We start from the raw sequence: 14,913 nt of genomic DNA on the forward strand, positions 1-14,913 counted from the left end.
ATAAGTGCTGTCCCATTCCTATTTGTAGCATCCGGAGCCCTTTCAGACTCTCACACTCAATCACTTACAGCTGACGTCAGTTAAGTCAGTGAGGGTTCAGGGCTTGAGTCTTTAGGGGCCGGATTGGAATTGGGCCTTACTCTGAACGGCTATCCTGCTCCGGAGCAGGGTAAATTCAGGGTTGAATCTGATCCTATAAAAAGCACCACCCACTGGCCAATCAGCTGTTCGGAAAAAAATGACTCCGCTGACAGAAATGCAGCCCAGTCATGACGGGAAGTTTAAAGTCCGTGTAAAGTGAGAATAAATATGTCATCTGAGTTTGACATACCACAGAAAAAGTTGTTGTAAGCTACCCTGTCAAATTTGAACGATTAAAAAAATCGCCAAATGTATGAAATTAGGCTTCAAAGTTGTGTAAAAATCAGCCTCTGTCTCTGCTCTCAAACGCTGTGGGCGTGTCTGCCGAATGCGCGGAAACCCCGCCCCCTACCACGTGTCACCTGTCAATCAAAGTCACCACCACTACCAGGAAAATGGATGCATCTCCGAACTTTCTTCTCCAACCGCAGCCTTACATGTTTGAGCCACCAGAGCCAGAATGCAGCTCTGAGCCAGAGGACACTAACCCCCTTGAGAGTGGACCTCGGTCCTCTCAGTCTGCAACAGAGTGGTAATTTTATTTCTCCCCATTATAATTAGCAATGTGTGTAACTGTCTATTATAACCCAACGATAGCTTAATTAAGCTAGGCTATGGAATTTAATTTCATTTAGTTTATTTGATAGGGACAATGCAGGTTAACATAGTAACACTTCCACTCGTTACAAACAAGTCAATGTGACTGATGTTCTGCATACAGAGATTATAGCTAATGCTAGTTTCCAACTCCCGTCCCTAGTTAGGCTTTTAGTAAAAGAAAAAAGATAAGAAAAAAGACATCAAAATTACATACCAATACAATAAAATGTACAGTACGTCTGAAATCATACCAAGTCATGACCCATTAAAAGTGCATGCAGCTCTGATTTTGTTTCAGCCAGACTTTAACATTTTTATTAAAAATCCTGATGTCTCGGGTTAGTTTTATTGCGGTCGGTAGTGAGTTCCACATCTGGGGGCCCTTTATAGAGAAGGCTGATTGCCCAAAGGAGGTCTTACGGCGCAAGATTTTACAGTTACCACTTGCTGTACCCCTGGTGATCCTATCACTATTTTGTCTGCTAAAAAGACTGCACAGAACATCTGGTGCCGAGTTCTGCAAACACTTAAAAACCAGTTTAACAGAGGAACATTTTAGGAAATTACCAAAACTAAGCAAATTGTACTGCTTCAAAATGTGACAGTGATGCCACCTTATAGGTTTCTTGGCCATTATTTTTAAGGTTTGATTATACAGAGATGCAATTAACTTAATTGTAGTTGGAGAGGCCTGACTCCACACTGTAACACAATACGAGATATGAGAAAAAATCATGGCATGCATATAAAGCTGTGCCGCTTTGATTGGTATATGATGTCTAATTAGTTTGAAGCAATTTAAATTGTTTTTTATTGTTTTTGATATCTTTTTGACATGTTTGTCAAATCTGAGTCTGGAATCCAGAACTACACCCAAATATTTAAAATCCTTTACCATCTCAATTTCCTCTCCCTGCAATGTTATGCAAACTTTTTCTGATTGTGGTATGTTTTTGATGGAGAAGCACATGGAAACTGTCTTTTTCTTATTTAGGGTGAGCTTGTTATCATAAAGCCAATGACATACCCTGCTCAAAAATGAAGATAATATCTCCGCTGCCTCACCTGATGTCTTAGCTGACGCGTATATGACTGTGTCGTCTGCATAAAGCTGACAACCAGCTGACAACCAGCTCCCAGACAGCTTTCAGACAGGTCGTTAATGTAAAGACGGAATAAAACGTCTTCTGTCACTTTAGCACACTGTGCTTAGCTTAGCTTAGCCTAGCCTCTACAGCCAAGCATCAATCTAGCAGGCATCATCATTTTTGGCATGTTAATGAATATGAGGCCCCACCATCATCAATATTAGACTAAAGTAAAAATTTAGCTCATGTATTATTAGGCCTACACATACCTGCAGGTCTTTAAACTTTTTATGAGGATTGCTTACTGTCATGGCAACACACAACCTTAGTATCAGACTATCCTGTAATCTGCTCAGATAACTGTATGATTGTTCGTAACACAGAATTCACATCTATTAAAATTCAGCTTAGTCACATTGTGAATGATACTGTCCTTACACAGGTGCACCTGTGAAGAATGCATTACGATGCCCACGGAGGAGCAGAATGTTTGCTGCAAAGAATTGAATGCAGTAAGTCAATAACACATATGAATACACAACCAGTAGAGTACTGGATATCTAGCACTAAGACAGCACATATCACATATGCCAACAGGTTCAGAATAGATGTGGAGAGCTGCCCGAGGAGCCGAGGTGCATGACCCTTCATCCAGGCCTTGAACCCGTGTGCCTGAACCCCTACTCCCTTCAGAATGCACTGAATGTGTACCAGGCAGACCATGGGCCTCTGGACATAAAGGAAAGAGCTGCGTAAGTTAGACAATAAAATATATTTTATTGACTTTAAATGTGTAGAAATCACATTTGCATTGATCAAATGGCAGACCTTTCAAATGCAAAGTTTTAGGACTCTAGTGCTAAGTTGCACAAGTTATGCTTTCATTAGTGATGTTGATTAATGTACTCCACTGGGAAATATAAGTATGTATATTTTATGTATATAAAATGTAAGTATGGCACTATAATAAAAATGTGGAATGAGGATCAATGTAGACTAATATAAGTTTCTGTTATATACAGACCATGTCTATTATGTGATATTACACTTAAAATAAACCAGCTCTATGATAATAATGCACAGATTGCTTTCATGTGGTGCTTTTATATATAACATCGGACAGCGATCTGGAATGTAATAAAACAGATGTTTTAATAAAGACTGGTAGAAACAGGCATGTTTCAACACTAAACCATCATACGTGAGTACACTCCTCCCATTTCTGCAAATATTTCGTTATATCTTTTCATGGGGCAACACTATAGAAATGACACTTTGATATAACTTAAAATTCATGTTTCCCTAAATGAACCGAGCTCCCCAGAGCTTTTTTTAGAGCTGTTTTAGGGAAACATGAATTCCAAGCAGAGCATGATCGCCCCTCTTTGGAAACTGAGCCGCAATGCAGTTTTCCAACATGATAATACCCCAAAACACACCTAGTAGATGACAACTGCCTTGCTGAGGAAGCTGAAGGTGAAGGTGATGGACTGGCAAGTATGTATCCAGCCCTAAAATCACCTGTGGGCCATCCTCAAGCTGAAGGTGGGGTAGCGCAAGGTGTCTTCACATCCATCTGCTCCATGATGTCATCATGGAGGAGTGGGAGAGGATTCCTGAAGCAACCTGTGAGCTCTGGGGAATTCCATGCCCAAAAGGGTTAAGGCAGTGCTAGATAATAATGGTTGGCACACAAAATATTGACACTTTAGGCACAATTTGGACATGTTCACTGTGGGGTGTACTCACTTATATTGTCAGCTGTTTAGATGTTGTTGGCTGTGTTTTGAGTAATTTTCAGAGGAAGGTAAATCTATACTACTACACAAGCTGTACACTGACTACTTTAAGTTATATCAAAGTGTCATTTCTATAGTGTTGTCCCATGAAAAAATGGGAGGGGTGTACTCACTTATGTGAGATACTGTATATGATGGTGAAAAAGATCAATAAGGAAATTTATCTGAACACAAACAATAACCTGTAATTATAGGTCAGTACTTGAGACATCCTGTTATGATGGTCCCCTCTTCTACCCATTGTTTGTACAGTGCTTTTTTATCAATGTCACCAGAAACCAATGGATGATAAGTCACTTGGACAATTACATGAAATTTTAAAGAGTAAAAAACTATCCATTTCATCACACATCCATACAGGCTACATGATGACACATGCTGCAGGTTGATGAATCAGAATGTCATCTTCTGGGATCCTGTTCTGTAAGACATTATAAAAAATGGAGAGAAAATTAAGACATGTAGAATTCTCATGTGGCTTTACTTTTTCTTTTTCATCACAGCCGTGCTAGATACCTGGCCTATCGAAGTTTTGTGTCCTGGTGCTGGGGATACCTGGGCAAAAATAACCGTGTGGTCATACCCTCCTGTGTTGTGCGCCGCATTCATGAAGAGTACCCTGATGAAGATGGGGAATACACAGGTTTCAAACCACCAATATAAATATAAAACAATAATAAATAAATATCATATTGTATTGTGTGCTTGATATTTCATGAAAGCATTGAACAATTATTTTTTTTAGTGATGATATGTTTGTAAGTGTGTCATAGCTGACTACAATTGAGGCTAGTGGGGCTGTAGTGCAGGAATGGGCTGGAGCAGGAAGAGGTTTAACAAAGCCCAAACAAGTAATTATATAATAAACAATAGGAAAGAGTCATCCTAAGAGTCATCATAACATGAACCCATGACCCACACTAACCCTAATGGGTAATGATCCGACCCTCTTCTCTATCAGTAACTGCCACATCTGCTGCACAGTCCGATGGTGGGCCACCTGGTGCTGGAGCTGCTCCCACCCCACCTGGACAGCTGATCCTGGACACATGTCTGGCAATTGCATCTGCCTTCTCAGGCCGCTCATACTGTGAGCACAGGAATCCAGGAACAGCCACTGCTCTCAGCTCAGCTGCAAAGGTCCCAGGGTCATGGATGACCTTGTTAAAGAGGAGGTCCATAAGCTCTGAGACATATTCTAAAACACAGAAGACAGCACAAAGCATTTATAGTTCGTTAATTCATGTGGGCTCAACTGTTGACAATCTATTACCAAAGTAACTGCAATTACATTTTTTTTACTTTGAATTCTTGTTTACAATTTTGACATGCTGGCAAATGTAGTCCAACACCATGTCATTCAGGTGGTGCATAAATCTCGCAAGTAGTAGTAGTATGTTTTGAATCGTTCACAGATGAAACAGACAATTGATAATTAACTAACCAGTAGCGTATTTGGTTTTCACCATGGACACAACATGTCCCCCTCTCTTGGCCTTTGGAAATTTGATTTGGAACCAGAGTTCTCCTGCTGCAGTCCTTGCTTGTGAACGCCCAGAATTTTCATTGAAATGAAACGCAGCCAGGTAAAGCCTGAAATGAGAAGCATTTGGATGGGATTATTTAATTCAAATAGTTACTAAAGGGTTGAAAACTAAAATTTTACATTGTTTGTACCATAAGTCCTATGTAAAGCAGACTTCTGAATACAAATTTCTATGTGTAATAGTACCACTCTAGAGCACAGTTAATACAAAATAAAGGAGAGACCAGGGCTGCACTCCAGTATTACATTTTTATATTGCCACAGAAACAAATACCCAGCGTCAATGGTCTAGTTGTGAGCACATGTTGAGTGTTATGTACTGCATAATATTGACAATATGAGTACATACAATTTACCTGCAGAGCATCCCTAAGTAGGAGAATGCCACATTTTTTGGTGCAAACCGCAGAATGAGACTGTGGAATCCCTCCAAAGTCGACGTCTGATACAGAGGACTCAGCTTTTTAACATCACCAAGGATGCGCTTGTTGAACAGGATTTTCTCAATCTTGTAGGTGGCCTTTGTCGCTAGAGCTGGAAAGATAATATTAAATAAATAATAGCTTAAGAGTGCATAGCAGCTGAAAGTATAATATGTAAATCTAATGAACTGCTTTAACATAGTGCCATACCCGGATTCAGCCACTTGTTTTTATCAGTGGAAGGTGGGTGGAGACACTTGGGGAACAGTGGATTTTCGTGGACATGGACATCCTGGATGTAGTTTAGAAGGGATGTCCATTTTGCCACCGTTTCCTCTCCACTGGATGAACTGGATGCTGACCAGTAGAGGTGATTTGACACACTCTTTTGCCATTGTTGGATCTTCTTGCAGTCCTTTTCTTTTGCAAGTGCATCCATTTTCTTGTTAAGTGCTGAGAACAGTTTGAAAAGATGAGATGCGATATTAACGTTGCACAGTATTAGCTTTGCTAAATTTATTTCTATAGACGATATTTTTTAAATGATCTTACCTTTACATAAATGCCAAACATCACAGAATTGCTGAATTTCTGGTTTATGCTCCCGGAGAAATTTTTGAACTTGTGTGTGTCGGTCCGTCACCAATGAGGTGACTTTGACACCAGCACTTTCAAGGAATCCAAGACTCCGGATCAGCCCCTCTTTCTCCATCCGTACACTGCCTCCAACTTCATTGCTCTGTGGATCAAAGGTCAGCGTGCACTAGAGTTGCCTCCGATAATGCCTCCGATACTGCCTAAAATGCGGCATCAGGCATCGTCGAGTACACCCTGTGACCAATCCAATACCACGTCATTACGCATACGTACGCTATCGTTTGAACATCACGATATGCGCATGTGCGATAGTCACATAGCAGGACATGCGATGTTTTCTCTTTTTTTTAGAACATGTAAACTTTTGTTTTGCTTCAGAAAAGCAGCTCTGAAGCTGCGCTCGTTGCTCCGCTCTGCTCGCCTCTCTCTGTCTCCCTGAGCACGCAGCAGCCCCTCCCCTCTCATGCACGCGCTGCAGTCACACACTGAAAATGAGCGACATGCAGGAGGGAGAAACGGTAAAGGAGGATTTATGCCTGGTTCACACTACACGACTTTTCTGCCCGTTCTGAAAGTCACTATGTCACATTACACGGTTGTGGAGTCATAAAATCGTGCCGTGACTTGGCCGACAGACATGACAAACTACACGATGGTACTCACCAATTATCCCCGGTTGTCTTTCACGACGTGTGTGATGTCATCGGGTTATTCTTGTCCTATTTTTATTACTTTTACTATTATTTGAGTCACTGTGTGTGTTCATGTGCCAGCCGACATGTTGTTGTAGTCACCTAAAAGTGTCAGCAGATGGCAGGAGCTACATTTGAAGCGCCATACGTAAACTGTCAAGTTACTGTATCTTCCACAGGAAGTTCTGACAAATGTTTCAGAATAAAAGCCTGTTTAGAAAATGGAGGAATTCTCTCAGCCAAGGTTATAAGGGGCTTTTAATCTGAAACGAGTTCAGGAAGTGTTGAGTTTGAAATAACGGCGCCATGCATTAACTTTATCAAGGCAATGGGAGTGGATAAATGGTAAATACATAAACACACAAAGGAATTAATAAATAACGTACCGTCTATAATGTAGTCTGTTTCAAATGAAGCTGGTAGCCTCTGCAGTTGTGGTGAGTTAAAGCTCCTCCACTATTTTTTAATTTTCTTACTTTAAATCTGGTGGAAATTCTTGTATTTTTTAATATCGCAATATGGATTGCAAAAAAAATATATATATATGTATTGCGATGTCAGTTTTTTTCCAATATCGTGCAGCCCTACATTCTACTGTAGCCTTTAAAATGTCTTTTTTTTTACCAAATTGTCTGGCTGCACTTTAACCTGTGTCTTGATCTGTGTCAACACTGGATAATAATAAAAATAATAAAAAGTTTTGTGGCATTCATTCTACTATTATGTATTTATTTCTTAATATTTTACATAGAGTTTTAGGAGTTGAGACATACAACAATTCATTTAACACCACTCTATATGCCAGAAGTTTCCATCCAAATTGGCTCAAAGAGAATGTACCATATGGACAGTTCCAAAGAGTAAGGAGAATTTGTGACCAAGACGAGGTTTTTGAAAGTGAATCTAAAGAAATGATATCAAGGTTTGTGGAACGGGGTATAAAAACATCACTCTCCAAAAGGCCTACACTAGAGCTAAACACACTGATAGGTCATCACTACTGAAAAGAAAGACGAATAAACAGACAAAAGACAGACCAGTATTTGTCACTATGTACAGTACAGAGGCTGAACAAATTAAGCAAATCATAAGAAAGAATTGGGGTATCATTGAGAGTGATGATCTTCTGAGCCAGGTTTTTCCTGAACCACCTTTGCTAAGTTTTAGAAGATGCCCTACCCTGCGAGACAAACTGGTCCACAGCTACCTCAAACCAGATTGCCAACAAACATGGTTATGCACTAGGCCTAGTGGTTGTTACAAATGCCACTGTGCTAATGTAATGCAAACCGAAACATTTCAGGATGTTGTATCCCAAAAACAACTCACCATTAACCAATTTGTAAACTGTAAAACCTCATTTGTCATTTATAGATTGGTATGCCCTATGTGCAAAGTTTTCTAACTAAACGACGCTTACAAGACTGACTGGCTGAACACAAATATGCAATCCGCACAGGCAACATAAACTATCCCATGGCAAGACACTATATGGAACATCATAACAGTGACCCATCCACCTTACAGGCTTGTGGGATTGATCACATTCCACTGTCCTTGAGGAAAGGGGGTAGACAGAGACAGTAAAATCAGAGGGAAACCTTTTGGATTTATAAACTACAGGCCACTAAATATCCAGGCCTGACCTTCTATATTCATGTTTGACCTTCTTGAGAAATGTATGATACTTATCTCTGACTGTGTTGTAAGGATGACATCTGCTGGATGCTTTTATGTAATGGCAATTGTCACCTGACCAGCACTCCTGCCAGGTGGAGGTTTCTGATAGGTGGACTTATGCTTTAAGAAACTCTGCTTCCTGTTGAGAACTGTTTGACTCCCTGATGAAGGCTTAATTGCAGAAACGCGTCGGAGTTTTTTTAAAGGGAAATGTTACCAAGCCATTAAAATAAAGGCTTTTTAACTTTGTTCAACTGAGAGTGCCTTGGAGTCTTCCTTGTTTTCTCAGTCTAAAGATTCCCTTCCAAAGAACACCTCAACAAAACTTGTCTTGAGTCCAGGAAGCGTTCCTAGACTGACATTTTGTGAATTCATATCCCATCCATTTTTATTTTACGCGCTGGTATCGGACAGGTACTCGGTATCAGCAGATACCTAAGGTTCAGGGATCAGAATTGGTATCGGGAAGGAAAAAGTGGTATCGGTACACCTCTAGTGTGCACAAGACATTTGGTTGCTCAGATTAATATTTTTGGTTCAAAATATGCAGTATGTGCAGTCCCACAGCAAGTTCAACAATGTGGTACAAAAATCAAATTTGTCAGAACATTTTACTTCTTGCAGTGTTTTATACTAAAAAAAAAAAAATGTTTTTGGACACAACATGGTCCCTAGTAACATACAGTAGTTGTGCTGATACAATCAAGAGAGTATTTTTTTTATAATATATTTACCTGTACAAGCTGGATATCAACTATTTTGTTTGAGCAAAGATCCACCATAGACTATGAGCCATACTTCGCACAGTGGCCTGGACTGTCAGCCCTCATATCACCACCAAGGGACACAGTGTCTCTTTCTTTCAGTCCTTCAAGCAGGTCAGTCTGATGTGATCGCCATTTATGTAGGACCGATGGCAGAATGAAGTGGCGCACATGATTTTGATGGGTCATCCTTGTGAAGGTTTTCACATGCATTGCACTGAGCACCTGAAAGTAACATTAGAGTGTTCATGTACGTAGTGTTCATGAGTGCATATTTCCCACTGCAGCACCATGGAGTACACTATGTCACAGAGTAAAATAAGATTTTACGTGGGAGCAGGTGGACAAAAAAGATGAAGCTGTTGGAGAAGGCACACTTTTTTTGGATAAAGTCATTATATCTACTAACCTTATTAGTCTGCACAAATGATGAGCCTGTGTAATAGACAGCAGCTGACAGTTGTAGATTCCCCGCAGGATAGCTGCCCAGAAGTGGCTGACTCCTCCATACTCTTCTGTAGAGGCAACTCTCATACAGGCACTTCTGAGTAACAGAGAGGAAGGTTCCTTTTTCAGCTGTGTCTATCTTGCATGCTCTTGAGCAGGTGGGGCAGTTTTTAAACAGCTCAAGCAGGCAATCTTCATACACCAGGTACTTTGTGATGTCCTGTGGTGTCTTTGTTGGTGCTCTTTTGACAAACAAAAACCACAAGAACAATTAATATTTGTTACAAAGTTATTATTTATATTTTCATATATTATTTCTCACTTTCACAGTTAATTTACAAAAAAAGAAGCAAAGTTAACTTACTGGTCACTGATGGTGTCATCCAGTGATGATATGCTGGGGAGGTAGCTGGAATCATCAGGATCTGCACTGACTGAGGTTACGTCAGATTCCTGAAGAGAGGGACATTCCAGGAGACAGCGTTTTGCTTGTGGGCCATCATCTCGACCAGCTCTGCGCTTCTGTGGTGTTGAAGAGCAGAGTGGGGGAAACTGGGATGTGTTGTTGCCCACAGCAACACTCCTTGTCGCCACTGTTGCTTGAGAGCCTGGAAAATATACACTGCATTATTTCATAAACCATCCATGACATTTTCTAGTTTTAATATTAATGATAACATGTGTAACTTGCTGCCTGTCTTCAATGACTAGGCTCTAGGTTCTTAAATCAGCATTAACAGCATGAGGTGTAGTCCATGAGTGTTTTCTTTCAACAAATATATTGTGCATACCTGTTATCTGTCCGTTAACATCATAGACATTTCAACACACCTGTAGTCTTTCTGTTGTACAGTGTTCTTTTGGACAGTTGGGTGGCCACTGTCCTTCTCCCCACATAGCAGTCTGTTTGACATCCAATTTCTCTTGTGGCCTTTTGCAGGTCATCACACTGGCATGCTGCATCTCTTGTGGTTGGCAGGGTCTGCTTTATGAAAACAGATAAAAGTTGAAAATTGTTATCTATAAACTGAAGTTACCAAATCGTGGACTGCAAGCATTCAAAATACTCTTAAGTTGTTCCAGTAAAATTATGTGACAATTAATATTTGGGACCTATTTGAGGCAAATTTAATCAATCTCAGTATCAGAACATATTTATATTAATTATAGTAAGAAGCCACATTATTAACAATTAACAACAATGATACATACAACAACAGTAAATACAAATAAAAAAGAACAACCACTAATTAATCTGGTGGCGTTTCAATGGACTGCCTGGGTTATTGCAAATAATTTAGCAGCTAATATGCAGGAATATCAACTTTTTCCTGTGCACAGTGAACACAGCCTGTCCCCCCGGACAGCCTGGACCACCAGACTGTATCCACTGACTCTGTACCCTGCCTCATCGATCGAGGTGGTCACATGTAGATTCATTTATATAAGTAACCTTGCAAACCGGTGTTACACCGAAATCTGTGACCGTCGGAATCTGTGACCGCAGGCGGAGATGTTGCACATTGTCTGCGTGTGTGTGGCCATCAACAATGGCAATGGAAAGTAGATGTTGTAAATTACTTTTATTATAACAACGTTTTGTGTGATAATGTATGCACTGTTTAATAAATGAGTAAACATCGACACAGGTGCTCTGTTATTGCCTCAATATTTGGACAGATGTATTTTCATTTCAAACTTCAACTGTAAAGAGCTAGATGCACAGCCATCAGAATATGTGACCTCACTGAATCTGCATAATAATGAGTTTAAACCTCAAAATAACTGTTTTCAATCCTTCTGTCACCCTCTCACATTAATATGGACATATACATTTGTATTTGGGATCATCACAGACATAGAAACACAGAGGTCACATATTCTGATGGCTGTACAGCGGTCACAGATTCCGACGGTCACAGATTTCGGTGCAACACCGGTAAGACAGGCGCAATATAAAACGGAATAATTTTGCCATTTTAAATTTGATTTATAGCACACGTGGCATATCCACTCTTACAGTCGGTAACGGATATTAGATATTGCCAGTGGGAAGATGTGGCCCCGTTTGAGAAGTCGGCATTACGGATAATTTGTGCACTTAGGCCTAATTATTTAGAAGTAGTGAATTTTCATTACAAGCACTATTAACATGAGGATGACGCTAAAATCAGCTTGCACGATGTAAATTCACATTAATGGGCTCACCACCTTCAACATGTCACCATTACTCTGGACTACTAATGACTAAATAAGTAACGTTATCAAAATAAAGTGCCGCTCATTGGTGTGCACATTACGTTACCGACAATATGGCGCTTGATGTTGGCGGGCCAAGCTGATGGAGTCTGGAGGTCAAGTCGGCATTATGGATAATTGACATTAGCTCTTTTGTAGATAACCGGTTTATTTTCAGTGCATGAACTAATACATGAAAACGAGTAAACGAGTTTAACTGTGTAAAGAGAGTTAGAGGCACACAAGGTAACTTACACTCATCGGTGGGATCGTGACGTTACAGCCGACTGTGGCACCTGATGTCGGCGCGACTGACGGATGAAGTCCGGGAAGGGAGACGGTGGACTCAGCCTCATTCACCAGTAAAACTGGTTTAGAAGTAAAGCCCAGTTGTTTTTGATGACAGTTGTGAAAACTATCCGTGGTGAAGTGGTTGCTGCAGAGGTGGCCGTTGGCGGTGATCTTCAGCTCTCCAACAGTGTGGCGTCTCACGAAATCAATCCATCGTTTCCTCAGCTCTTCACTTTTTGGGAATTTAAATAATGACACAGAGCCATTATTTAAATTATGGCATCCAGGGAAGATACACGAACGTGGAGCAGGCATGGCTAGCTAGCAAGCAAACAAAATACAGGCTGTGGTAGTAGCGGTGCGGTAATAACTCAAAGTGAGCGGGACATCCACTGACAACAGGGCGCGACCGGCCTTATATAGTAGGGGAGGGGCCAAGGTCACCCGGGATACGGCTGACGTCACGGCGTATCCCTTTTTTGCAGAGTCAGAAAATCGAAAAAATTGAGAGGATGACAAACAGTTTAAGGCTGTGACTCCACAAATCGGTAATACACAATCCCAAACTTTTCACGTTTTCTGTAACAATTTTCCAACATGTATAAGGTGTTTAGAAGGAAATCACTGTATTCGCTTTCCACGGACTTTCAAGTCTCCCCGCTGGTAAAGTTCACCTTGAAGGCTGAAGACTGGCCTAAATGGATTAAACGCTTCGACAGATTCCGCGTTGCTTCTGGATTGGAGACGCAAGCAGAAGAGAATGGCAGGAATGTGATCTTTGAGACAGTAAAGTTTAATCAGCGGCTTCAAGAAACGGGCGAGACGGCCGACAGTTTGATTACAGCGCTGCACTGCCTGGCGGAGCACTGCTGTTACAGGGCTCTACGTGATGAGATGGTGAGGGACAGACTTGTGCTGAGTCTGCGGGACAAACGCCTATCTGAACGGTTGCAAATGGACCCGGAATTGACGCTACAAAAGGCCGTCACCAGAGTCAAACGGAGAGAGCAGGTAAAAAAAGCAGCAAGAAATGTTAAGAACATTTTTCCATTAATATCATCCATGAGAAACAATTAATGAGCTATAACTTGTGCCAAGCTAGCGTGTTAGCTATGTAACTTGTATGCTGCTGGTGCTCTGTTGTTGTCATCCAAAAGCCAGAACCACTTGTACAGTTAATTATCACAGTGAGCATTTTTTGAACATGTTTCACTGTCAGAACAGAAGACAAAAACTCCTCATTTTTAGTCAGCTGTTGCAGCAGAATGACAGTCTCTGGGATGTTTGATCATCAGGAGCCAGCTGGTGTGAATCTCCACCTGTTTTTAATGTCACACAGTGTGCTGCCGGTGCTTAGCAACGGTTGCTAAGCTGCAGTCATTTGTTTAGGGGGAGGAGTTAAGCAGATTTGCTTGGTGATGTCATCAGCTTTTAGAATGTCTTTCTGAAATATGCCTTTGTGACATCACGTTACACTCGACTGTGACTTGGTAAATAGGGGTGCAGATCTGAATTTTATAAGACGCGCATCGCATTGCACGTGCTGTTCTAGACCGTCATTGGCGTTTTAGATAAAATGGCAGAGACATCCCAGTTTGGAGTGGACCAATTTCGTCCTTTTGTGGATAGATTTTTGCAGCAGCTGTCAGGAACTCAGCTTCTAGTGATTAGGGATGGTAGACCAGATAATGCCATCACACTTAGGCTGGCGGAGCTACTGTTAGATATGGTGGTATATCTTATAGACTCCCATTCTGCCAATTTGACAGCTAATACAAAGATATCTGAGGAACATGTTGCGTCCACGATGGGCAACGCAGTCCCAGAAGCTTTTGCTCAAGCTCTGGGAACAGACACTGCAGACCCTGACATCAGCTCACAGAGCTTGATTAAAATCATGTCCGAGGAGGTATCTAAAAGCGTCAACTCCGCCATCACGACGAGCAGAGATGCAGAGAGTCGGTTTATGTCTCACGTGACTCCCTCCCGTAGACTTAATGACATGGTTGAGTACGCTCGATCCATGATGCAGTCATTCATCAGGAAAACTACATCATTTGCTTGCCTGTGTCGAAAATCTTCACCTGGAGATCTAGAGGTTGTGGACGTAGAGGATGATGATCATGATGAGAGCTGCAGTTCATTACCTGTGCAGGTAGGAAGCTCTGAGACTGACTCAAAGCAATCGGCGGACAGCTCAGAAAGTAGAAAATCTCAGGCCCAGAAAATAGTGTCTAAGGAGCTGGGAGATATCCTAGACATTTTACTGGACGATGCCTCTGACGCTGAGCGAGATGTCTTGCTGCGTGACACCTACCAGGAGAGTGATAGTGTCGTGAGTGACATCAGCGAGTCTGCTGGTGCAGCAGTCAGGGCAGATAACCCCAAGATAACTCTTCTGTTGGCTAAACAGTATGCCAAACAGTTGATACATCGTGCTGCGAGAAATCTGAAGAAAATTTTCTCGCCAAACAGCAAAGTGAAAAGCAGAGAATCACTGCAATCCTTTGCTGACTCTGTATGTGAACTGCTCCAACCAGAGGGTGGTGAGAAACACCCAGCTGATGAAGAGAGGCAGTTAGAAAAACTGCAACATATCGCAGAGGGT

General features: G+C 41.3%; 1 long non-coding RNA gene and 1 pseudogene across 1 annotated transcript; one reads left to right on the plus strand and one right to left on the minus strand.

Annotated features, from left to right (window-relative positions):
- Positions 1-2,223: 2,223 nt before the first annotated feature.
- On the plus strand, positions 2,224-4,262 carry LOC144462874 (uncharacterized). Its single transcript, XR_013491042.1, has 3 exons — positions 2,224-2,341; positions 2,427-2,581; positions 4,132-4,262. It is a non-coding gene; the product is annotated as an uncharacterized LOC144462874 (long non-coding RNA).
- Positions 4,263-4,554: 292 nt separating this feature from the next.
- LOC144462797 (uncharacterized) lies at positions 4,555-9,395 on the minus strand (annotated as a pseudogene).
- Between the last annotated feature and the right edge of the window lie 5,518 nt (positions 9,396-14,913).

Source organism: Epinephelus lanceolatus, chromosome 4 (genome assembly GCF_041903045.1).
Source record: "Epinephelus lanceolatus isolate andai-2023 chromosome 4, ASM4190304v1, whole genome shotgun sequence".
Taxonomy (NCBI): domain Eukaryota; kingdom Metazoa; phylum Chordata; class Actinopteri; order Perciformes; family Serranidae; genus Epinephelus; species Epinephelus lanceolatus.